This window comes from Protopterus annectens, chromosome 5.part0 (genome assembly GCF_019279795.1).
Source record: "Protopterus annectens isolate FY-2018-M chromosome 5.part0, PAN1.0, whole genome shotgun sequence".
NCBI lineage: Eukaryota > Metazoa > Chordata > Ceratodontiformes > Protopteridae > Protopterus > Protopterus annectens.
Genome location: NC_056735.1, coordinates 453,461,467 through 453,488,134, shown reverse-complemented (window position 1 = coordinate 453,488,134; position 26,668 = coordinate 453,461,467). Strand labels below are relative to the sequence as shown.

The 26,668-nt window shown below is 38.0% G+C and overlaps 1 protein-coding gene across 4 annotated transcripts in view; it reads right to left on the bottom strand.

Annotated features, from left to right (window-relative positions):
• The window catches only part of TAB3 (TGF-beta activated kinase 1 (MAP3K7) binding protein 3), a 1,373,830-nt gene that overhangs the window by 137,796 nt on the left and 1,209,366 nt on the right, over positions 1–26,668 (bottom strand). The window lies entirely within an intron of this gene.

Sequence of the window (26,668 nt, the reverse complement as noted above, 5' to 3'; positions counted from 1 at the left end):
GTAATCAACTTATCTAGCTTCTCACTGGTGTGTGTATGTATAGAGAAAGACAGATATTATTTATGTATGTATATATATATATATATATATATATATATATATATATATATATATATATAGAGAGAGATATTATATATATATATATATATATATATATATATATATATATATATATATATATATATATATATATATATATATTGTTCTTGGTTTTTCCAGATCACCACTCTGATGAAGTCTTTTTAAAGTATAAGAAGAAAGTGCTCAGTTTTTACATTTTTGTATTGCTACACATTATAAACATGTTATGAATACAACACTGGTGTCCTGGTTACCGTTCAGTCATTTTGGGTTTGTTTGTAGTAAAGGCTTTCATCTCTTGTGACTGCTTGCACTATGTTCGCTCTTCTTGCTGGATTAAAGGCCTAGCCTTTAAATAGCAATATAAGCTCTTTATTGAATATTCTCAAAGAATAGCTGCATATCTTAAAAAATAATAATGTGCTCCCTGGTGTCTGTTTCTGGCATCCATTCTTTTTCATCAGCAATCACTGTATTGTACTTTTTCCACCAATGTCTTGTTGTCAGTGTCAGCATGCAGCTTCTACTAAATCAGTATTTCCTGGATGATGATGATTGGAACCAGGTCTGCAGCTTCCTGACTGACTCCAACCTGCTGAAGTATATGTATTCCTCAGTCTGGGTTACCTCTTCAGTACAGCCATTGGCTGGCTGGACTGTACAAAAAAAAAAAAAAATGAAGAACTTGCCACATCCTCACTGACTAAAGTTTTATCTTTCATTTACTGAGTTGTTCTGACTGGTCCATACATTTAGATTCGATTTTGCTCACATTTGCAATTTGTTCACTCACTTTACATCACCAAAATTAAAATAACTTTCTACTTACTTTTGTGATAATATCCTCTTCTTTGTTCAATTTCTTTTCAAAGATTCTTATGCACTTGCTGTATCTTCTATGGTCAAAACTAGCTTACTTTAATTGACCACAGAATATAGGATATACTTATATCAGCTAATAATTGCTCATAATATACTCAACTAACAGCCAAATGTCTGATTTAAACAATACATTTACACATTCTGTCATTGAAGTTCATACCAGCCAGCAGTCCCTTCAGAACTTTTTCCACGCATAATCTTTCTCTGAAAAAAAAAGCCTAATAGCAGGCTTTTTGATTTATAACATTTTGTTCTTCATCTTTGCTAAAGAGCCACATGTGTCATGTTGAGCTTCTACTTCATCTGAAACCAAAATAACCATAATCTGACACTATTGTGACAGAGTTTGAATGACTGCTTCAACTGCTACATCATCCACATGGCTCTGAATAGCATCTAAAGTGAAAGCCCACAACTATATTGCATTGGCTGGGCTTTGCTCTAACTTTGTGAAATTCATGAACTGCAGTATTGAACAAGTTAATTTCATCAGTTGGATGGGAGTGTGGCCTAATGGTTAAGGTGTCTGCCTTGCAAACACAAGGTTCAAGGTTTGAGTCTCACAAGGGATAATTGGCTAGGCTTAAAATAGCTCACAAGGGCAGTTAGCCTAGTACTAATCTATGAATCTTAGCTCTCACAGTTACCTCAACCTAACTAGGAAGCCACAATACTAACCCCTCCCAGAAAAAAAATCCCAAACAGAATTTAACTATTGAATATATATAAAATTGATAGCGATATTAAAACAATACAAGTGGTACTAACAGACAGATCACATAACATTAGCAAAATGTGTAGAAAGTTAGCTGATAATGATTTTTCAAGAATGTCAGCCAAACTGAAAATCAAACGATCATGAAAGGTGGTATCACAACTGCTTGAATTATTTTCTCATGGAAAGCTGCACAATACAGATATGGTTAGTTATTTAACAGTATTGCATCATATAAAAGGAGCAACATTTGGAATTCCAAAGGGTCTCACACATTTACTGAGGATCCCCACTACCTCTGAATATAATTTCAGGAGGTGTCAGATATGAACCAGCAGTAGCTTCTTTAGAAAATAAAATTAAACATACAATATTGATGGCTAAATGTTATATCAAAGACTTTTTTTGGTTTCTGCCAAAAACTGGCTAAAACTGAAGTCTGTAGTCATAACTGATGTTAAGTTACTCTTTATAGTCATACCTAATCAAGAATGGGGTTGAGGGATTTAACACTGTGTTGTCTAATAAAACAATTATGCCTTACAACAAAATTAGGTTCCTGGGTGAACTATTAGAAGTATCAGAACAATAATTTTGATTTCAGAATCAGTATTAATGAGCAGGCCACAGGAGTAGCCATAGGAGGCAAAAAACGGTTCCCAGTTTCTCAAAACTGGTCACGTCCTACTGATAAAAAAGAATATTTTGTACAAGGCAAAATATTACAAAAATGCAACATATTACTGCAGGTTTAATGACAATACTATACGGAAGTTGAAGACTAGTAACCAAGACTTCCTGAAATGTATCATACACTGCAATACATTTGAAATAGTGTTCTTGGGTGTTGACGTCACAAATAAAATGGAGACAATTCTAAGTTAAAAAAATGTGGCGGGTAATTCTGTAATTCATTTTACTGGTGTGCGGACATTGAATTTGAGGAGAAAAATTAATGTCAGTACAGGATTAGCAACCTTACTCCCGATAAGAAGACACACACGTTGAAACTATACAAGAAAAGTTTGTGGTAAAGAGTTATCCACACAATCTGGTTAGAAAAGTACTAGATAATTTTAGTAATAACATGCAAACTAATGCATTAGCTAGAGAAGCTGGATCAAATAATATGTATGACAATGATATCCAGCTGGGTATGGCAATGTCTTGTACTTATTCATTAGATTTTCTATAAAGAGCACAATTGCTAACAACTGGAAAATACTGTCCATTGACTCAAATAAAACCAAGAAGTTGGCAGAAAAAAACATAACTTACTAATAAAAGTACAGCTAACTTGCAGAACATATCTGAAAATGAACAGAGTGCAGTCCCACGTAGGTTTACAAAAGTGAGAAATTATAAATGTGAGAACAACTGCATTTGGTACGGATATGTAGTTAATATTCCCCATATCACAGTTCAGTAACTGAAAGGATTTACACACCACAGTTCAGTAACTGAAAGGATTTACACACCACCAAGACTTTTTAGTTATACATTAAGATAATATGGTTTATGAGGATGAGTGTTCAGGGTGTAGTGCCTTTTATACAGGGAAGACCATGGCAGAAGTTTTGAAAGACTTATCTGGCTCAAGGCATTTCCAAAGAGATCTTCTCTATATTAAAAAAAAATCTTAATTTCCCTGTAACTGCATCTCTTAAGACCTATTACGGAATATAATGCCCCTCTTGATATGTATTTACCTAAACATATCACACAGCTTAAGAGGCCTCAGAGGTTTTTAACAGAAAAAAAAAAATCACAGGCTTCAAAAATCCTAGTTATCACGACAGACTAGCAGTCTTCTCTCTCAACCTAAGATTCATCCAAAGGAATCTGTGTCCAGCCTTTCGAGCAATGAAGACTCAGTCCCTCTCTGAACTTCATAAGTTATTTACTAAGCTAACAACCACTAGGGCCCATGCAAGCCTAGCCATGCACCCCAAACCTTTTGGGTCCTGAGTATCATGGGCATCTATATGAGGGGGGACATGTTAGTATGGAGATAACTAAGGGATTTCCAATGAGGAGATTCCAAACAGGAGCAGGCCCAGCATGGAGCCATGGGGTACTCAACTGGTGACCAGTACCTTGGTGGAGGTGGTCTCACCAATCCTGACTTCTTCTGTCTTGTCTGTGAGCCAGCTGGCAATTCAGCAAGTTAAGCAGGGATCTATGGTTATATCAGAGAGCTTGTCACAATGCCTGAATGAGGTACTGTATAAAATGCCTTGGAAGCCAGATCAAGATACATGGTATACACTATTCTACCCTCGTACCCTCTCAAAGAAGTTTGTCACGTTAAGTAGGCATGACTCACCCTTAAAGCACTCTCCCATGTTGTTGAGTACCAGATCATGTATGTTTGAGCCTCCTGTTGGGGCATGATCTGTTCCTGGGTAGCTGTGTCCAAGAAGCATTGCGCCTGTGAGTCTGAGACCATGTAAGTTTCCCAGTCTATAGAAGGGTAGTTAAAGTCACCCAGGAATAGAGTGCTTGGTTGGATAGTGAGCATGTCTAGCAAGTTAAGATAAGAAAAATGAGACTCTAGGGACATAAATGGTGAACTGTAGCTAGCCATGATATGGCAAGACACTTTATTTATGGTGAATTGCATGTGGAAGAGCTCCATGATATCATCCTGTTTAACTAACCTGGAGGTATGTGTGTTGCTAACATAGATTAAGGCACCTCCACCTTTGTGTAGAAGGCACTGTAGCCTTGCACTGTCAGAATACTTTCTATGGCTTTAAACCAACTCCCTGTCACAGCAGACATGTCTGCATTCTCAAGTGACAAGGGTTTGAAGGCTGTGAAGTTTTTTTGTTTAGGCTCCTAGCATTATGCTTGTAGATCATTTGACTATGTTGTTAAGTTTTGTATTTTTAGCACTGCCTAAAAAGGCTTTATGTGGGTGGATGCATTTTTAGCCAATATCTGAAAAATTAAGGGGAAAGGTGCAGCCTATCCTTGGCAAAACTATGTAGTCTGTTGACCATGTCCTCCCCATGCTGACAAATACTGAATCACCATCAAGTGATACCAGAAACTAAGCCAAGTCATTTTATGGTCATACTGTGGCTTCATCCTTGGTGAAAGTAGTATACTGCTCAATGCAAGGCTTATATCTGTCTGTGAGACATATTCAGAGAGATTGAATCTCTTCATATAATCCAGAGAGGAATGTCTCAGGTCGTTAATACCAACATGGACTATGACAGAACCATATCTGTACCTGGGATGCAGTGATTTGAGTGCATACATGATACTGCAGATCCTGGCTCCAGATAGGCAACTAACCTTTATCTTCTCCTTGTCTAACTCTGAGTGGGGCATTTCTCTGTTGCAGAATGGAGTCTCCAATGACAAGAGTATTAAGTAAAGTATATGATTGCTCTTGTGGCACCACTGGGTGTAGGCTTACGTGAGTTGTTTGTTGTTGTTTTTGGTATGTGTTTTAGTGGCTGCTGATCAACAGTGTTGCCATTTAGTGGTTTTGGAAGTTTTTGCGATATGGGAAGGTTATGTTTAAGTTCCTCTGCATAAGAATGTGCGTGTGTGTGTGTGTGTGAGGGATGTACTGTGGATATTCTTGACAGTCCTGTTTGTGAGATTTTTTTTCTTCCAAGGAAATTGTGCATTTACATCTGTCACATACCAAGTTATTTTCTTCAATGATTAACTGGTTGTAAGAGAATATGAAATAATTGCTACCTTACCTTAGGATGCCTAAATCTACCAAGCTGCCCACAGAGGCATTTGTAAATTGCATATCCATATTGTCCAGTCCTGTAATAGGACAGGGTGTTTTGTACTGAGAACTGGGTTTTAACAGGGGTCTTCTACAGTAGTTTCTTAGATTAAGGGCAAGATATTATATAGTGCTAGGATACAGTAGTGCTATTTGATAAGCAAACTAGTTTCTGGGCATAACAGCAAAATGTTATATAGTGCAAGGATGTGGTAATGCTATTCAATAAGCAAGCTAGTTTCTGGGGTTAAGGGCAAGATGTTACATGATAGTGTTATTCAATAAGCAAACTAACTGCTCTAAGCTTAATTCCACGCAATGCTACACTGTTTAACAAGTTTCTGACCCTATTCTAAGTTTACTGGGAAATTATAATGTTTATGCATTTGCTGCTATATAGGGCACTACTAACACTGCTATGTGGTGGGAAGTTCCGTGCAAATTTGCCTGATTTACAGCAGAGACAAAAAGCTTGAAAACTGATCCCTATGCTTTCTAGCCAATAAACAACAACACTTTGAGCTCTGTGGAGTACTTTCCATCTCAGAAAAAAAACAGGTAAACACCTTCTACCACAAGATGGACAATCCTGGTATTTCTTAATGTAAAAGCACAGCAAAAGCGGCTCTCAAGTGCAGATTAAAGAACAAAGAACTAAGTCCCTGGATAATTCACCATTTTGCAAAGCCAACAAAAAGACAAATGATTATTTTTATTTTTGTCACAAAATTAAATAAATGCTTCAAGAAATGCTTAGAAACAGTAGTGATCACTGTAGAAAGCAAGTACAAGTGCAATAAATCAAGAAAATATTTTTAACTTAGCTCGGACGGCTCTAGATTCAGTTGAAACACTTGAAAAGTATTGCTGAGCTCTGTGTAGTGAGTCTCAAATATCCAAGTAAAGGAACTAAATCTTCAATGATAGATAAAACATGCTGGCATGATGAATTTATACCCCAAAGTATAATCTACCACTGGAACAAACTCCAACTACATGCCAAGCAAAGTAACACTTTTGCCATCTTCAAAGTAAACCTAAATAATTCAATGGGCACCCTATCTTGAATTACCTTCCTTGAAGCTGGAGAAAACTTATGAATATGTTTACTGGCTAGCTGTATAATAATCTGTAGACTGGTTGCCTAGTGCAAACCTATGAGCCTATAAGAAGGCTATAAAATGTTATGCACCTGTACTTCTGAACACATGCACCTCATAACAGCCAAGGATATTGGCAAAGTCTTATACAGTATGTACTGATATGTTCAGGTTATAAAAGTATATGTTTTATGTAATAATTAGCCAATAGAAGTCAGAGTGGGTGAGGGTGAAAAGGTGAATTTGTTGAATGTGAAACAGTATAAATGGCACTTGCCATTTAATGCTTCCCGCATTCCAGGTACACATCACTAAATCAATTATAGGTGTGCAGTAAAACACAAGCCACTGAAGTATTGGCATATATTTTAAAATTTCACTGCACATACTTTAACAAGTTTGTCTTTTGAAATGAAAAATTATATAAACAGATGCTTTGATCAAATGTCTTGACTTTAAATGGGTAGTTCAACCTTCACAAACAGAGTCTAATGAAGTTTCATGTTAAGCGTTAAGAAATGAAAGCACTTGCTATACCTTGTAGTTTTAATAAATGTTCATACATACCAGGAAAATTGCTTACTGTTATCTCTTTTAGCAGTATTTTCAGTACAAAACAATACAAGAACTGCACCTCTCACTTTATATCCACATAGCTGCTACAGTCCACAAAACTTATAGGGGTTGCCAAACTGCTCTTTTGTGGGATCCACAGTCCTGCCAGGTAAATGTTCCCCACCTCCCACTCCGTTCTTATCAGACTAACTATAGAACACTGCACCCTGCTTTGTAGCCTACTCACATACCATCTGGTACAGATGGAGAATTTACAAAGATTCCTCAAACGAAACTGAAGTGCTCCAGAGCTTAACCTATAACCAAAGACAACACAACTTTATTTTCTGTATTTTATTACCATCTTAGTAGGACCTATGCAAACCATAAAAAGCATTAGAGAACCCCTTACTATTTGAAACCCTTTGCATAGTATCACCCCTCCACCCAGTGTAATCTAACACAAGAGGACACTCCGCTTCATTATTAATTAATGTAAACTGCAATGTGAAATTTTTCAACGTCACATTCCAACACCTCTGAAATAAACTCCCCCTCTCAGTAACATTCAGCCCTCCAATCTATTCCTTCAAGGAGGAAATGGATCTTGACATGGGTGTTTAAGTTCTGGCATGGGATCTAGGACACCAAGCTCTTGGATGGCCAACAGATGTTTAGCTTGTTCACCAAACCTACAACTACAATGAAGAGGAGTGATTTTGCTGTTAAAAAAGAAGGCACATCTGGAGAGACAGAGAGGGACTAGTTAAATCATTAATTTGCAGGTATCACAAATGCTGACCAGTACTTGCTGAATAACAGGGAAAAGACAAATTGTACCACTGAAAAAAGAAGTGTGACAACTGTACTACTTTTGATGCAATACAAATATTTTTCCCATTCAAGAAAATCCAATCTAAAGGTTGGCTGAGCTGAACAAACCCTTGTTGTGGCTATTCAGAACTGGTGGTGCTAAGGAAGTCACCAGCCAGGACCAAAGAAACACACTTCAATAAGGATAAGCTTAATGGAAGGTGGTATTCTAATAGAAGCGAGCAAATAAAACAATGCAAGTATAGTGACCTGCAAAGAAGAAACACACCAAGTATATGGAAAAACTAGACATTCCTCTAAGTCTGCTCAATATGATCAGATGAGCATCAGTTTCCTTGACCAGACTTTAATTTAGAGGAACACTTTTGTCATTATATTGGCTTCATCAGATATAAAGGATTTGTGAATACTGTTGACAGAGGGGTCAGTGTTGAAGCAGCTGGCAGGAAGGAAGACATGTCACAGTTTAATGGATCCTTGAAGGGACTTCTGTGATATGCCAGGGTGAGTCACTTAGTTTCCATGTGGGTAAGATCTTGCTGGCTGCTGTCAACTTCTCCTCGGTCTTACATAATCCACTTTAATTTCCACAAACTACATTAAAACAGGCTTTACAGGCTTTATACAGGAATTTTCACTGTAGAACCTTAGAATTAGATAACCTAGAATACCATGTTAACTAAAAAGGTTTGTATACCACTGCTGAAACTTTAATATGTTGTAAATAATTCATCTTGGCAGTCTGAAATAGAGAATGGGACAGCCTGCTTTTACAAGGTTTTAGAGAGACACTATTGTTAAAAAAAAATCCCAAAATCCAAAAGACCATGTCCATCCTGAGGAGGGATGTCTTAAACAAAAGTTATATACTATAACAATAGAGTTGTTTTGTCTGTTTCCATCTGTTTTCAACCTGCACATTATAGGATCCTACTCGGATCCAGTGCTGGTCGAATTCCAAGACTAGAAATAGCTGCCAACTGCCCTTATAATGGAAAAGCTAGATCCAGAGTTAAACAAACCTGCAAGAAAATCCAGGACAGTCTCCAAAAGTGCTGAAAAGGGATGCAAACCCCATGAGACAGCCCATAATGCAAAACATTTCTACTTACTAGCTTATACCTTTTGAGAAGGATCTGCAATGGCACAGAGAGCACTATTACTGTTGTAGGTACTGAACCAAAACGTTGGTCCCAAATCTGAAGCCGCAATTGATATCAATACCAGTAGGGTGTCAGTGAAATTGATACAAAGTGGTCAGTCAGGACAGATTGGATAAATAAAAACTCAAAAAACATAAAGAAGTCCTTCTGTCTGCTCTAGTACCAGTAAAGTACAGGTGTGTCCTACTTCCTGTGACAACTTCAAAACTGCTCTCAACCTACTCTCAACCTCAACTATCCCTGAATGATTATGGAAGTAAAGTACAAACTTGATGATGGTCTGCATGGTAAAAGCCTCCTAATGTGAAAATCAAAAAATGCATGTAATGCTGTCTTACTTGCTTAATGTAGGTGAAAAATCCTGATAAACAATTACTGGTAGTCTAAGTATACCAGCAGTAGTAATAGTGAAGTGGAATCTTCCACTGTCAACATTTTAGCAGGAGCTAAAGAATAATCCTCTGAAGAGACATCATTATCCTCTCTATGCTTAAGCTTTTTAATGCATTTTCATATTCTGTTTTTCTCTTTAGGTCTATTCTAAGAAGAATCAACACACTGAAGTTAGCGCTACGAAATTAAGGGTTGGGCCAAGAACAGTGCCCAAGGAAGAAGTCTCTTCAAGAGCAGATGCAGTAGTGAAATGAATACCCTATAAATCGAGTTTATTCTTCCTATCCCTAAGAGTTCTTGGATCAAAATCATCAAAAGTTTCACATTTTTCAATAAGATACTTATTTCCATGACAGATAGAGTGTAAGGAATACCTGTGCCTGTCTTGGCAAGGAACTGTGTGCCCATGTTTAGTGTATTTCTTAAATGCCTTGCCATCTACAGCAGCAAATGAAAATCAACAATATTAAACTGTAGCCAAAACTTTTTTTAATCAAAGAGTGTACATGAAGCTACAGTAAATCAAAGAAACAATTGTATTTTAAGGAGAAAAGACTGGTAGGACCGAAATAGCTTCCAGAGTGGAGAAACAAATCCAAACACCAAAAAAAAAGGCTAGAAATTGTTTGGCCTGACCTGAAAGTCACTGAAACATGGCTGTCTCTCATAAAGATCCAAATGGAAATAAGTTCAAAATATGATTATTCACTGCAAATAAATAAATAAATAAATTATCAAGCAATGCAGCTTGGGTCTGTTTAGAAAAGATGTGTGCTTGATGTATGGCAAAAATATTAAGAAAACAGGACACACAACATAGCATTATATAGAAGGGGAAGAGCTACCAGCCTGGGAAAATGATAGTGAGATGACAAAGCATGTGGCTTCAGTCTTACTGGTTAATAAGAATGGACTTCCTCATCCCACATACAGTGTTTTGAATAATAATATGAAAACACTATCACAATTTAACAGAGAAGGCAAAAATACTTGTTCTGTTCGAACACTTTTAGCACTAATGGTATACATTCCAGTCAGCAAATCATAAAACAATAATGTAGTTTACTATTATAAGGTAAGTTAATGGAAGTTTGGCAAGCAGAACAGATCAAAAAGACAACAGCAGCACTGCAGTGCAGCATTGGGGGGGGGGGGGTTCTGCACTCTTGAGAGTGTCATCCTTCGGATGAAATGTTAAACTGAGACCCCATTTGTCTGAGTTGGTAGCAGCTCAGGTGGGTGTAAAAGATCCCACGATACCTATCAAAAAGAGTAGGTATTTTACTTGTATACAAAAAAAATCTTTTTCACAACATATTAATAAATATACAGATATACAAATCTATTAACAGATATCCACAATTTCTTTTACAATCATACTAAATTTCCATCCCTATTAGACCCCAACTCTTTTTCCCATAACCATCTGATTTTACATAATACTGTTGCTAAAATCCATTTACCATTAAACATAATTTCATTTATTCTTTCATTTCATATAACCCATATAACATAAAATAACTTTTTAGCTCTTCTTTTAACATATTTACTTTGTCTTACAATACCCATTTTTAATAACAGCCATGTTTATTTCATCCACTTATTTTATATCTCTGAAAAAATCTGCTTTACATAGTTTTAACCATAACTTTTTTTTACTCTCTTACATTTCAAAACTACGTTCCTTAACTATTACTTTTCTTTTTATATGCCACATTTAATTATACTGGCAATTTATCTATTACCAGTCTCCACAAAAAAATCTTGACATGCTACTTTCTGATTACACCATCTGCGTCTTGTTTTTATATTTTTAATTTTCCATCTGTTAGATATTTCTATGGTTTTACATAGTAGTGTTTTATCATTACATTCAAATACCATACTTTTCTTTTTCTATATCATTAATTTTTATTTACCACAAAAATATTTTCCTTGGTAACATTTCTTCATTTATACACTCTTTTTTACCATACTCCCAAATTTATCATCCTTATATTTACACAATTTTACTAATAATATCTCATATTTTTCACTTATCCACTTTAACAGTTTGTATACATTTAATGAAGTTATATACCACTGGGATAATTAACCTTACACCTCCTTTCTCTACTTGCATACAAAAGTCTCTATTTCACCAGTTTTATTCTAGACCCCATATACATGAAAAAAATGGTCTGCAATAATGCCTTTTCAAATACTGTTGGCAACATAAATGCACTTGCCATGTATGCTACTTTTCCCATCAGTATTGAATTTATCAAATAAGCCTTTTTTTTTTGAATGATAATTTATATATTCTCCAGAAAAGACAGGTTTGCTTTATTTATTCTACTGTTTTCCCATTGAATTCTACCTGCATCTTTATTCCAAAATTGTACACCTAACACAGAAATTTAATTCATTGTAAAATATATATACCCAACCTTTACTACATCACCCAAATCTTTACTTTTCTCTTTATTTAAAGCCATCTCTATCATCTCTAGACACTTATTTGTGCAGATTACTTCTTTTATGCTAATTTTTTTTTGCAATTTTTATAATGTCATCTGCATATGTTAGCATAACTGGAATTCTTAAGCCTTCAGCTTTTATATACCCTGCTTCCTTCATTTTTTGATTTAATTCACATATCATCACATTCATAACAAATGCAAAGAGTATACAGACTCATTGGACATCCCTGTCTTACACCACTCCTATATGTACTCTTGGTTTAGCCAGCCATTTACTAGTATTTCTATTTTAATATTACTACATGCTGATATACAAAAGTTACTTTCTCACTTATTACACATAAGATTTCACATTCAATTGTAACAAAGTTTCTGTTAAGGTTGTCAATCATGATTTTCGCTGTTTCTTTTGTATTTATAGTATCTACAATTTCTCTATCATTAATAACTCTTGACAACCCTTCCCCTTTATGCGATATGTATGATTTCCATAATATTTTTCATTTTAGTTTCAAATCTCTTTTGCATTTTCATAAAGACTGTATAATCATTATTACTCAATACTATCATTCACCATTTTTTAATTGACTTTTATCATCCTTTTTCCTTCCTCCATATGAATTTAAGTATTCCACTACAGAATTATTTATACATAAAACCTTCATTTAACCATTCATTCAAAATCTTTTAAAAATATATTTTTTTGCCAATCCTGTAAATTCTGATACATTTCATACCGTATTCCATCTGGTCCAGCACCCAAACATGCGTTTACTTGTTCTAATACTTTATCTATCTCATTTAAAGAAATCTCCTTTCCAAACTCTTTATTCCCTTTTTATGCTAACTTTTTTACTTTTCATGTTTTTTCGCTACCTTTTTTTTTCTTTAAATGCTTTTTACACATATTGTACTATACCATTCATAATCTTTTCCTGAGTTCTTTCTATTTCCCCCTTTACATTTTTTTTCTCTCAGCAGACTACCATCTTCCTTTACTAATTTGCTTAAGTAACTTGATACTGCTCCTCTTTTTCCTTGAAAAAAATATCTTTGCTTATATAACAATTTTTGTATTTTTCCTGGATTTCTTCCATATGTTTTTTTCATTGTCAAAGTACTTTCTATTATCAGTATGTTCTAAATCTTCCAATGCATCACTGCATGTTCTGTTATAGTGTTCTTCCTCTACTTTTCTCACATTATATTGCCACTAAAAAAAAACATTTTTTATATTTTTCTTAAATATCATCCACCATTCCGACCAATTTTTATAAAATGTTCTCATAGTAATATGATCTTTCCATAAATCTCTTCCCTTCTTCATTCCATGCCTTCTCATTTATCCTTTTTATTCCTTTGCTTATTTTATATATTCCTTGTTTTCTTTTATCTCTAGCCAAATTATAAGATTAACACAAAATCCTGTTTCAACTACCCCCCCTTCTCCTATAACTAAATCTTTTAATACTATAAAGCAATCTATTTCATTTCTAAATGTACCCCTTTTGTAAGCCCATGAATTTCTGTCCAAAGTTTTAACTTACATCTTGTAACTTCTAACATTTGTTCCTATATCATTTCCTTTCTTTTTAAGCTTGCCTCTTAAATCACAATTAATGTCTCCTGTTAATATTCATATTTATTACAACACAGTCTAAAATCTGATGAATTAAGCTTTCTCTTTCTTTACAATTAGTATAATCATATGTTATAATTCTATATACCTTTTCTTTCCATTGTAAATCTACAACAGCTAATGTTCTCATATCTTTTCTGTATTGCTACAGAATATGGCTATTCTAGAACACCTCTCACTTCCCAAATACCAGACTTTTCCTCCTCATAGTTCTTGTTTGTAATTGTTCATTTGTTAAAAATCTTGTATCTTTTAACATAATTACATCTACATCACACTTCGAATTTCGAAATCCCCACTATTCATACTATATTCTTAATACTATTCACACTTACAGAAAGAACGCTAACATTTTCATTTTCCCGTTTCCTTGTTTCACAAGTTCAAAGTTATATTACTAGGCTAGCTTTCTTAATACGCCATTCTAAGCCTAGCCAATCTCCCTCCCAAAGGTGAGAATCAAACACTGTACCTTGTGTCTGTGAGTCAAACACATTAACCATTACACCAACCCAAATCATTAGCTGTATATATTCTTTTTCATCAATTTCCTTTCATTTCTCTCTTGTACTTATCCCTTTAAAATTTTCTTTTTCTTTTACCAACATAATTTTTTTCTTTTACTATCTCCCAATCTATGACTTTTTTCCATCACTTTTCAGAACCTTTTTATTTCTCTTCTTATCTTAAGTTTTCTTCTACTTCTACTCCTAAAACTTATTCTCTGTTCATTTCCTTCTCTTTCTTTTTCCTTACTCTTATTTTCATTTTTGAAATCCATCCATAAACACCCAATTTTCTTACATTTATAACAGCTCAATTCACAGTTTTTTGCATCATGTCTCATTTTCCCATAAATGTAACATTTTCTTTTGTCACAGTTACTTATCACGTCTTTTTCCGCAAAAAAAAAAAAAAAGTTTTGGGTTGTCCACAATATTTTATGACACCCCTGTTCCTCTCCACCTTTATCATGCTTGGTATATGTATATTTTTCCCTCTTTCTATTTTTAACTCAGTATTACAATCAGAGCCACTAGTGCATAAACCCCTTTTGTCATAAACTTTTGCAATGTCTAGCACTTCTGTATATAAAGTTTTCAAATGTCCTTTCAAAGTCTCACTTTTTACCTCTGGTTGAAACTGTACATGCATTTTCTTTTTGTTTTCCTGTTAAAGGTTTCTATCACAAACATTCAATAAGTTGTACTCCATTTTTTCATATTCTTCAAGAAACATTTCCACTGAAAAAACTGTTCTGAATATGCCACAGTATGTTTCTTTGTTAATAAATATAAATGTTCTTACCTCATGTGCTTTTACACCCAAAGGAGCTATTAAACTGGCCCACACCATACCTGTCCATTTATTTATCTTCTTTACTTTGAATCCTTACCACGTACTTCTGTTTTTCATTTTCTTCTTCCTTCTTTTCTGCTACTTCCCTTTTGCCTTTTTTTTTACTTTCTCTGCATAGGTTTTCTTTTCCATCTTACCACTATTCCTCAGGATTGCCTCTGCATCATCCTTTTGTATTTTCTCCATAATATCCCCCAGGGAAACATCTCATTAATTTTCTAGCTCATTCTGCATCACCACTTATTTCTTTAAGCAAATCATCCCACAATCCTCCCAACTGGCGGGCTGTAATTATATATCCATAATTTGCCAAGTCATCTCCATCAAATAGATTTCTTTGAAACATCTCTTCAGAATCATGCACACATTCTCCAGTCTAGATGCTTTCTTTTTCCATTTCTCTCACCTCTCCATTATCCCCTTCTCTCTTCATCTGCCTTCCTTTTTCACAGGGGTCCCTCTGTGTGGAACAAAAACAGGAAGTGCTCCTGCAAATGGCTCCCACTCACAGCAATGAAGTGTAGGGAAAGTTCCCTGATGCCCTGACCAAAATACAAAATCAGGTAAAAAAGGTTAGTAGTGTAGTGGAACTAAATTAGTCAACAAAGGATAAATAAATAAAATAAAAATAAAACTATAAGGAAAAAAAAGTCAGGATTATGGGATGTTCATAAATACAGACCAAAACCAGAAGTACTCCTGCTTTCAGGGTCACAGCAACATTTGGGAAACCTTTTTATTCCAACTTCAGCACTCAAGTACAGACACTACTGTGAACAAAAACAACTAAGAGCCATAAAAGGAAATTAGTGTAGCAATACCAATGAAAATGCAAGTCAAATGTAGGAAGTGGTATGTTTGGATAGGCATAAGCAGCAGTGCCTCCCACAGACCAAGACACTGAAGAAAATTCTGGACTGGATTATGTGGTCTTTAAGACTGAAATGCTAATAGTATATGCCTCATACAGGAACAATTAAAAGAGTATATGCAGTTGTTTAACTTAGTTTGCAGAGACAAAGTCCTGTACCAGAGTATAGATAAAAAGAAACTGCATCTCAAAAATTAAATGAATGGTGTGTGCTGGCATAAGAATCAATGGAAATTGAGTACAAGATCGGATATCTTAGTAGTAAACCCCCCAAAGACAGACTAAAGAATGTCAAGTTAGTATAATCATGTAATGCACTTTAAAAGTCGATGTAAAGATGGAAGTAAGGGAGTATGAAGGGACTTTGAAATCTGAAAGATGGGCATGAATGGTAGAACACGGGAAAGTTTCCCTACATACAAATGTTCTGGAGAACCACATTTCTGAAGAAAGTCACCTTTCCAGTACTGACTATAAGAAAGTGACACAGTCTCTGCAAAGACCCTGAAAAAGCAGAGGTTGTGCTAGTAATGACAACAAATGTATTGCATGGATTGTAACAGCAGAGAGAGAGATTAAAGAAACCTTACAGATACAACCTGAAAAGGAAAGCATGGAACTGGGGATGTGTGGCAAAAGCAATTAAATACATTAAAAAATAAAACCTAAAGGGCAATGCACAGGAAAAGTACAAACGATAAAGATGGACAGTGGCTCAAGAATGATAAGATGCTTTGCTACAAAGATGAAAGTTACGTACTTACCATAAAAAGAAGTTATGTCTTACCATAACGTTCCATCTGTGTTGTTGATCGTCTTTCATTCATCACAGATGGGTTCGGTTCCGAGGGTCAGCCTAATACCAAGCTCATGCCAGCCAAAAACTCTCCAGCTAAGCTTCTACCCACAATGCCCTTCTCCCTATTACCTCCGATCGAGTTTGATCATGTTGTACAAGTAAAGCAGAGGCCATTTCTGCACAAATGCCCTAAGACACCACTTGGACCCAAAGTATCCCCCAGGAGCCTTTGACGGGGGAAGGATGGTGGGAAGTAATGAATGAAAGAAGATCAACAACACAGATGGAACGTTAGGGCAAGACGTACCTTTTTTATGTGATGATGTTAATCTTCTTTCCATTCATCACTGATGGGACAGAATCTCCAGCTAACTTGAGATCCTTGGGCGGTCCTTATGGAAGAACGTTCCTGAGTACCACTGAGCCGAAGGCAGCCCTTCCTCTGGAAACCACATCCGATTCGTAATTATTGATAAAAGTGTGGGGTTTAGCCCAAGTGGCTGCTGCACAAATATCATCCATAGAAGCCCATGTTGTACAATTTTAAAGCCCATTCCACAAGATCTATGGCAACATCTGTAGCCTTCCATTCCAGGGAATGGAAGGCTATAAATGTTGCCATAGATCATGTGGAATGGGCTTTAATATTTTGTGGCATAGGTTCTACAGATGTTGCTATAGATCTTGTGGAATGGGCTTTAATATTCTGTGGCATACGTTCTTTTGCAAATGAATAAGTGAAGTCCCTTAGCCATTTTGATAAAGTGACCTTGGAGACAGGTCTAGGCCCAGAAAAGGAAAAGAAAAGTTGGTCAGTTTTACGTATTGCTTTGGTCCTGTCTAAATAAAATCTCAATTGCCTGTGTACATCCAAGGAATGTAGGCAGTATTCTCCTTTATTTGAAAAGTTTAGGAAAAATACTGGTAGATCAATAGACTGATTGATGGAAAAGTCAGAAACAACTTTGGGGAGAAAAGATAGGTTCGTCCGGAGTGATACTCTGTCCTTATGGAAGACTAGATAAGGTCTTTTGGTGCACAATGTCTGAAGCTCCAAAATTCATCTGGCTGACATGATGGCTACCAAGAAGAGAGATTTCCATGACAAGAATTTGAGGTCACATTTCGCTGTGGGTTCAAAGGGGGTTGAGTCAAAGACTGGAGAACTAACGCTAGGTTCCATGGCTCTATAGGCTGTCTGATTGGAGGTATAATGTGAGAAACTACTTTGAGAAAAGTTTTACTTAAATGCATTGATATGAGAGGAGTACCATCCAGCCCATTATGGTAATTTGAAATCGCAGCCAGATGTACTCATATGCAGCTCCATCTTCAAAAAACTGAGATATTGTAAAACCACTGTGACTGGAGCTGAATATGGATCTAGCATCTTTTCCTTTGACCAAACCTTTTCCATTTGTCCTGATATAGATTCCTGGTGGATGGTTTATGAGAGGTCAGAATAATGTCACGAACAGGTGAGGTGAGATCATCCTGCCTGGCAACTAACAGAATTGGAGAAACCAAGCTATCAGCTTGAGACTGGACAGATTAGGGTGACTCAACCCTTGGGGGTGAGAAATCAGGTCTGAAAGAGGGCCCAGAATCCTTGGTAGATATAACAGATGAGGCAGAAGGAAGGGGGCTATTAGGATCACTTTGCATTTCAACCAAATAGCTTTCTTTATGAACTGTAGAATCAGAGGAATGGGGGGATAGGCATAAAGAAGTCCAGTGGGCCAGTTGTGGATCAGAGTGTCCCTCAGGGAATCTCCCTTTGGGGGGAATAGGGCAAAATAGCTGCAGCATTTGTTGTTTGATGGGGAGGCAAAGAGGTCGCAGCAAGGCTGGCCCCAACAGCTGAAAAATTCTGCCGCTACTTCATGACTGAGAGACCACTCATGGGGCAAGAGAATACATCTGCTCAACTTGTCTGCAGTCACGTTGGAGCTCCCCGGGATATGCATTGCTATCAATGCTCTAGACTCCCTGTCAGTAGGATGGACAGAGGAATTTTCCTCAAATTATTCCTTTTTGGTGGCCTCTGTTATGACCATAGCATACACTGGTGTATCTTTGCACCAATGTTTCAAGTCCTTTGGAGCTGATCCTGTCTGGCTTCTTGGGTACTGGATCTACCACATCAGGGTCCTTCTAACCCCACTGCACCACGAGATCGGTAACAGGATCAACGGGGGATACCACCCAGGACAATGATGATTCAGAACCAAAGGCTTCCAAAAGCACAGATTCTTCCATTGACAGATCTTTGGCGGACCATCCCCCTCTCTGTTTCATAAACTGAAGGAATTAACCAAAGGTGACATCTTCCGAGGGGGACCAGGGGGCTACCACACCCTCATCCAAGTTTGTATCTTCCATAAAAGGCTCCAGCAAGGAATCCATGTGCTTTCACCTGAACGTCTGCTTCTGATGAACCAGTTCTGTTAGGATGTCAGATGGCTCATAATCAGACTGGGAGCTAACTTAGCATGTAGTTTCAGAAGTCTGAGGTCCAGAATGTCCCTGTCTGGCAAGAGAACGAGAAGATGATGTTACAAGATCTAACTGGGGTTTGGGTGGAACAGAATTAGAAGAAAATGCCTTCTCTTTGGGTATGCCCAATATCCTTTCAAAAGCCTCATAAACCAAAGCCTCTGTCAGAACAGACTGTCTCACAGGATCCAAATATGAGAGAGAATCATCAGCTATGAGTTCCAGCCCCAAGGCTGATCTCAGAACTGAGATGTCTACTGACAAAGCCCCAAGGGGAAGACACAGCTTCAAAAATCTCGGTCAATCCACCCACCCAGAACCTGGTACCGATGCTATAACTCCGAGTTCCATCTCAATCCAAAGGTATTCAGAGTCGAAAGAGATAGGAAGCTGTTGGTGTCGAGGTAGACTGTACTCTTGTCACAGACAAAGATAATTTGGGATCAGTCGAATCCAACACTGCTAGAACCAAATGATGGACTGGAACAGGTGAGATGAATGGGGGCTACAATGACCAATAAATGTTACGTTCCCCAGCAATGGGATAGTACCAAAAGAACCGCAGTCTGGATCTGTGTTCAAGAACTTTCTCATCATCCTGTCAACATTACACTTCATTAAGCTTTGAGATGATTGAGCAGAAGAGGCCACTGATGAAGGCCTGGAATATCTTCTTTCGAATTGATGAATGTAACCTTGGACTTATCAGTTCTGGAGAAAAATGGGACAGAGGAGAGGATGAACAGATCCGAGAAGCTGTCAAATCCGACCTTAGGGCAGCTTCTGGCTGAGGTCTGACAGGCAATGTTGGATCTGAAGAGCACTTTACAGCTGGAGGAAGAGACTTGTCTTTTTCTTGAGATTTCTCTCTAAACTTTCGCCTGTTCTGTTTCTTGGTAGGGGAAGCAGGCAAAGGTGGCCTAGGCAATGATGACCCTGTCTGTGAAAGAAGGAGACCTCTTACCACTAATTTACTAAGGCAAGCTTGGGAGTGTCCTAGAACTAAAACAGGTGCAAGGCAGGCAGTCTGAATCTAAATGGGCAGCTCCCTAGCAGTAGACACAAAGTGTGAGGATCTTGCTGGGGGGTGCTTATGTCCACAGTCAAAAAAAATTTTAAAAGTTTGAGAGTCAGCCATTATTAAAAAAAATGCTACTTTTCACAAACACAACAAGCTAATATAACTATGCTAACCTCAAAGTACTGCTCTATATTAATAACAAAACACTATCAACTCTTATGAAAATTTCTAGAAAATATCTCTATGAACTATGAAAATGAGAAGCTACTACTCTACATTAATAATATAAACTATCAACCCTTTCTAAATTTAGTAGAAAATGTATAAATTACTTAACAGCACACACACACACACACACACACACACACACACACACACACACACACACACACACACACACAAAAAAAAAAAAATTTTTGAAAACACAGTATAAACTTGAGAGAAAAAGACTCTCAACAGGAGGAGCACTGGAAGAACAAAACTGCTATAAAGGATATGAGAGCCCCCGAAACATGTCTGAAGTCGTCAGGCGGCAAACAAGATCTGAGTTACTAGGATGGAATTCAGGGAATTCTGGGTAAGCTCCGGAGAAAACTGACGCCGAGGGGAGAGTGGCTGAATCTGAGAAGCTGTTGGCTCTGACCTCTGGGCAGCTTTTGAGTCAGATTGGAACATAGCTTTACAGTTGGAGGAGACTTGTCTTTTTCTCTTTCATTCTGTTGGTCCTTTACTCCTCCCACCCCCCCCCCTGCCTTTCTCTCTAGACATTGTTCTGTGCTCTTTCTTGACAAGGAAGCAGAAGAAGGCAGTTGGGAAGGAGTTAGAGCCCTGGAACCATGGAAACTTCACATCTGGTGCCAAAGTCAGATCCATTTGGATCAACCCCATTTATTGAACTGGATGAAAATCAGACAACATGAATCCACTATTATAGTAAGTACATAATTTCAATTTCTGTTTGTAGCAGAACATCTTATTCTTAAACCATTGTCTCTCCATCATTTTCCTTTTTCCTGTGCACTGCCTATTAGAAGGGTAGGAGTCAGAACTCTGGAACCATGGAAGCTTCAAATTTGGAGCCAAGGTCAGATCAGTTTGGATATAACAACCCATATGTTAAACCGGATGAAAATTAGACAACATGGATCTATTTCTTATGGTAAGCACATAACCTTCATTTCTGTTTGTAGCAAAACATCCTATCATTCTTGAACAATTGTCCCTCTTCAGCATTTGCCCTTTTCCAGGGAATGGAAATTCTCTGAGAAACATCTCTCATTCTCTAACATGTCCTATTTATGTTGCAAGCAAAATTTAGGTCTTTTAATCTAGTAGTTCTGAAGCGGTTTGTTTTGTGGATGTGCAAAAGGTTCATCAAAACAGGGTCACGGGATGGGCACACCATCTCTTAGAAGGCTGTATGATACTGAGCAAAGAGACAGGGCTTTGAGACGATCAGCATGGGACAGTGTGTTTACACCCTATATTCTTTTTGTAAGGAACCTCTGTTGACGTTCCATTTACTACATGTGTCTGGTCAGGTACATATTGAAGGGGGCATTATACTCTATGATGGGTCTGATGAGGGGCAAATACAGTGACATGATGACAACTCTGGATCTAGATACCATGTCCTTGCTTAGAAGTTGAGCAAAACAGAAGGATTTTCTTACTGTCTTGGACACAGGTTTGTCGAAGGCTAGGTTATGGTCTACCAGAGTTCCCAGATCCTTAATTATTGCACATTTACCCAAAGAGGTAAACCTCTCATAAGGTACTATAATGCATTCCTTGGTACTAAGTTTAAAGCCATGGCTTTGGTGCCAAGTGTTTATCTGTATTAGACCTTCCTGAAAGGTGTTACCATCTTGGGAGGATTCAATGACTGCTCAGTTTGCAATCATCTTCGAACCTGGTAAGCTAAAGGCCTTTGACAAATCTGCAGTCACAACGCAGTATGGACTATTAAACCTACTACTGGTCACCAAAATAATGACAGACAAAAGTACAAACTGAGATACTAATCACCAAATGCTATCTAAAAAATGGATCATCTTTCACTCAAAACCACTGAAATTCTTCTAACTTGCTCGTCTAGCATAGGGGCCTGCTTCCAAGAGCAAGGAATTGAGACTGCCTCCCACCAATGTATAACTTTTGGCCAGATGGCCAAAAGAACAAAGAACCACAGGTTGATGCCTCATTAGAAGAGGCTATGACTGGGTAGGAACCATCACATGAACACACAGGATCATAGGAAGTTACTAGGCTATTGGCCCTGAAGCCTTTACAAGCCTAGCCTACAATTTAGCCCATGTTCTGACAAGTCAGCACCCAATGCTCTTGTCCAGCGCAGACAAAGGTGGAATCCCAGGAGAGTATTTTCTGTTCCTTATCCAGGTTGCGCTTAAAAGGGTTAATGAGGTACTCTGCTTGATGTGGACAGCGAGTCTATTCTACAGAAGGGAAAGTCTCTGAGACACAAATCTGTCCCACCAACATGTCCTATTGATGTCACAGACCAGGCTGAGGTTAATTGAGTAGAACTTGACTTGCGGATATGCAGCATTCCCATCAAGACGGGGTGTGAGATTGCTTTGTATGCCAGACAGAGGTCACCCCTGAGGAGTCTGTATGAGCCCGAGTACAGGAACAGGGCTTTTATCCTAGCTGTGTAGGGTAGATGTTTGAGGCCCTGGATTCTCCTGGTGAGGAACCTCTGTGATCTCTCCAACTGTAGCATGTGCTTTGTGAGGTACATGCCGAAAGGGGCATTGTACTCAATAATGGGTCTTATAACGGAAGAATACAGGGATGTTATGACCTCTTTGTCCCTGGAAGAGATATCCGTACTAATGAGATAGGCCATGTAGAAAGCTTTCTGTACAATGGAGGCAATATGGTGGTCAAAAGTCAGTTTGCTATCAACATGTGTGCCAAGTCCCTCATGACTGACTGCGTGCTTATGACCTTGTTATTAGGCAATATGGTGGTCAAAAGTCAGTTTGCTATCAACATGGGTGCCAAGTCCCTCATGACTGACTGCGTGCTTATGACCTTGTTATTAATGTGATAACTTGTGGGGACATCACTCTCCCCAAACAGGAAGATGATGCATTTTTTTGGCATTCAGTTTGAGGCCATGTTTCTGGCACCACTCATTTGTTTGGGTGAGACCCATTTGGAGGATGTTCACATCACTAGAGGAATTGAAGACAGTGCCCAGCTTGCAGTCACCTGCAAACCTTGTCAGCCACAGCCCACTGGTTTTGGCTTGCACCTCAGAAATGTTTATCCCAAACAGTAAAAGCCCCAAGACCGATCCCTGGGGTACATCGCTCGTTACGGGGTCTACTGCTTGAGGTGGCTTTCCCTATTTTGACAATGTGGGTTCCATCAGTGAGCCAGTTTGCTACCCATCTGGTAACAAACTCTCTCAACTAGGCATCAATCTGTATATCTATTACAGCAGAGTGGGGAACAGTATTGAAGGCTTTGGCCAGGACAAGGTAGGCGGTGTGCACAGTCTTCCCCTTGTCCATGGCTTTGGTGACTACCTCAAAAAAGTCATCCAAATTTAACAGGCATGACCTCCCCTTGACGAAACCAAACTGCGTGGGATCAAGTGTCTGGAGGTTGCAAATGTCCTTGTTAATGAGGTCCATGATAATTTGTTCCATGGCCTTGCAGAACAGGCTAGTTAGGCTGATGGGTCTATAATTTCCTGGATTGCTGGATGCTCCACCTTTGTGCATAAGGAATGATAGCGACTGTCCTCCACTCGGCTGGGACCAAGCCAGTACTCAGACTTTGGTTAAATAGAGTACCTAATGGTGCTGCAAGTTCCTTCTGGAGTTCATGCAGAATGCAGGCTGGGATGTTATCGGGTCCCACGGAGGCTGTATTTTTTGCCTTTGAGAGAGCAGTGATGACTTGCAATGACTTGAGATAAGGGGAGGGGGCCAGGTGCTGGGGATGTCCTGATTTACTGATGGGGTGGAAAGAGGGGTGAAGTTTTCACTGAACCTGTCTGCAGCAGGTTTTCTTTATCTACAGCATTTGTGTATGTGGTGTCCTTGACCACCAGTCCTGAGCAGATTTAAGTGCTTCCTCTGTGATTGCAGACATATGTGAAGAAGGCCTTATAACTGTCTTTAGTAGATGTGGCCAGTTTGGACTCAAAGTTTACTTTGGAGGATTTCACTAGTGCTCTTATTTGCTTGTTCAGGATAAGGAAAGACTGCTTCCAATTAGGCACCTGCTCCTTCTTGGCCCTGGACAGCAATTTTCTTCATTTTATTACAGAGTTTATTTATTGAAGACATCCACCAGACATGTTTACTCTTCCTTGAGTAGGATGACTTTGTCCTGTGTGGTATTCTTGATTCCATGCATCAATATAAATGTTCGTATAGTACTCTGGTGTAGGTTTGGACATATGTGCCAGTTCCTATTGAGGGAAAGGGGGCTGTGAAACTGTTCATACCTTCCCTCAGGAGGTTGTAATCAGCTTTGGAGAAGTTTTTTTGTTTGACCCTAGCTAGTGGGGGTCAGAGGAGAGGATGACTTTGAAAGTGACAGCTTTGTGATCGGATCTTACCAGGGAGGATGACACTGTAGGGATGCTGCAGTGGTCACTCATACTGGTTAATACCAAGTCCAAGACATTATCACCTCTTGTGGAGGTGTTGATCAGCTGGTCTAAGGCACTTGCACTGGCTAAATCAAGGAATCTCTGGGAATTTATGTTTTGACATGAGTAGTTCTTACAGCATAGTGGTTATCGTTTTGGTTGTGCTTTTCTTCCACATTCCTTAAATGTTCTTCCTTTCACCTTCAAGGTTAATACTTCCTCGTGTTGCTCTCTTTGCTGTTGGGTGTCAAGGTGCTGTCTCAGGATCGGTACTGTTCACAGTATATGTAGACATGCTTCTATGCATGACTTAATTTGAGGAAAACAGATGAGGTGTCATTTAAACCTTTCTTTCTCTCAAAGTGTATGCAGCTTGCTTCTTTGGTTGGATGGTACTTTAAGTGGCTGAGTAACACCAATTTCAAACTCAGTACTGCCAAGGTGAGACACTAGTCATACACACAAGTTTTAGCCTTTCCATAGCACCAAGCTCTTCCCTTGTAATAATTTACTGTGGGACTACTGTGGACTATTATCCAGGACGTGAAACCCCTGCATAATTTTCAGTGACCATCTGCAACATATACAAATGACAGATTTGCCTAGATATTCTCTGCCAAGTCTTCAAATTTGACTGTTACAAGTGTTAAACTAAGGAACACAAGACAGACACACTGCTACCTCCAAGTGCTCAGAACACTATGGTCATATGAGTCACATACCCACAAATCACTACTCAAGGGTATACTAAATCCACTTCTATCATAAAACATAAAAAACTAATTGCTCATAGGCTATAAGTACATATGCAGTATACTATGTAACTACACAGTATACATTCAACTTATAGCTAGCTTTACACTACACTAATGAGCCTTAAGACAGTACATGACAACAACACAATATTAAGTATACCTCACAGGGCTAGGTTCTCCAGTTTGAGTTATCAGCTCAGGTGTCCTCTGTGTGAAGTATGTATGGGCTTTGTTGGGTGCTCCTAATTCATCTCATATTCCAAAGATGTATCACAGGTGAAATGATAAACCTCTAAATTGGTCTTGGGTGTGAAATGCATGTCCTGCAATTGTTCCCCTTTACACTCATTCAAATGCACTCTCTTTAACATAGCAACCCATTCAAGTAAGTTTCTATGCCCTATGTCTATTTTTCTGCTAGTACAGGCTCTGGTTTCCCCTAATCGTGTATTGGAGTAAGTAGGTAACCGGAGAATGACTTTACACCACATTAGTAACACATAACAAAATAAACATGCAATAAACTCAGAATATGAAATGCAATGTATTTTCCTGATATTGTCTTTGGTCTACATCTGCTTAGTTGACCACTTTTGATTGACTAAATAGATGGCCATCAGATGCGCAACAGTGCACAATTCCTGGAGGTGGGTAATATTCCTTTTCCCCAGTTTTGTGCTATGTCAGAGTTAGTATATATAACTAGAAAGGAATGTGGGGGTGCATGGGGCCTTTGTCAACTGGAAAAAAAAAAAGAAAATAAATAATGGGTTTTGATGAGTTTTCTTTTAAATTTTGCATGCACACGATTGCTTCTTGACTCATGCATAGTAGCATGTGGATGTTCACACCGTCAATGTTTGGAACATCTGCGTGTTTATGTTCTGACAAAAGGGAGTACAAGCAGAATGCACATTGATCAGAAATATTCACATATAGTCAGCCATATCCCTCATACTAGCTGAATTAGAAGGTACAATTTCGTCAATTGCATCACTTGAAAAAACAGCAGTAACAGTTTCTCAGTTTGATTCAGAATTCTACAGCTTTTCTATCAGTTAAAAACACTTACTGAGGAATTCCAGCCATTTCACACATCTATGGCACTGGACTCTGGCACACAAAACTTGATATGATAATTTGCACAAATATC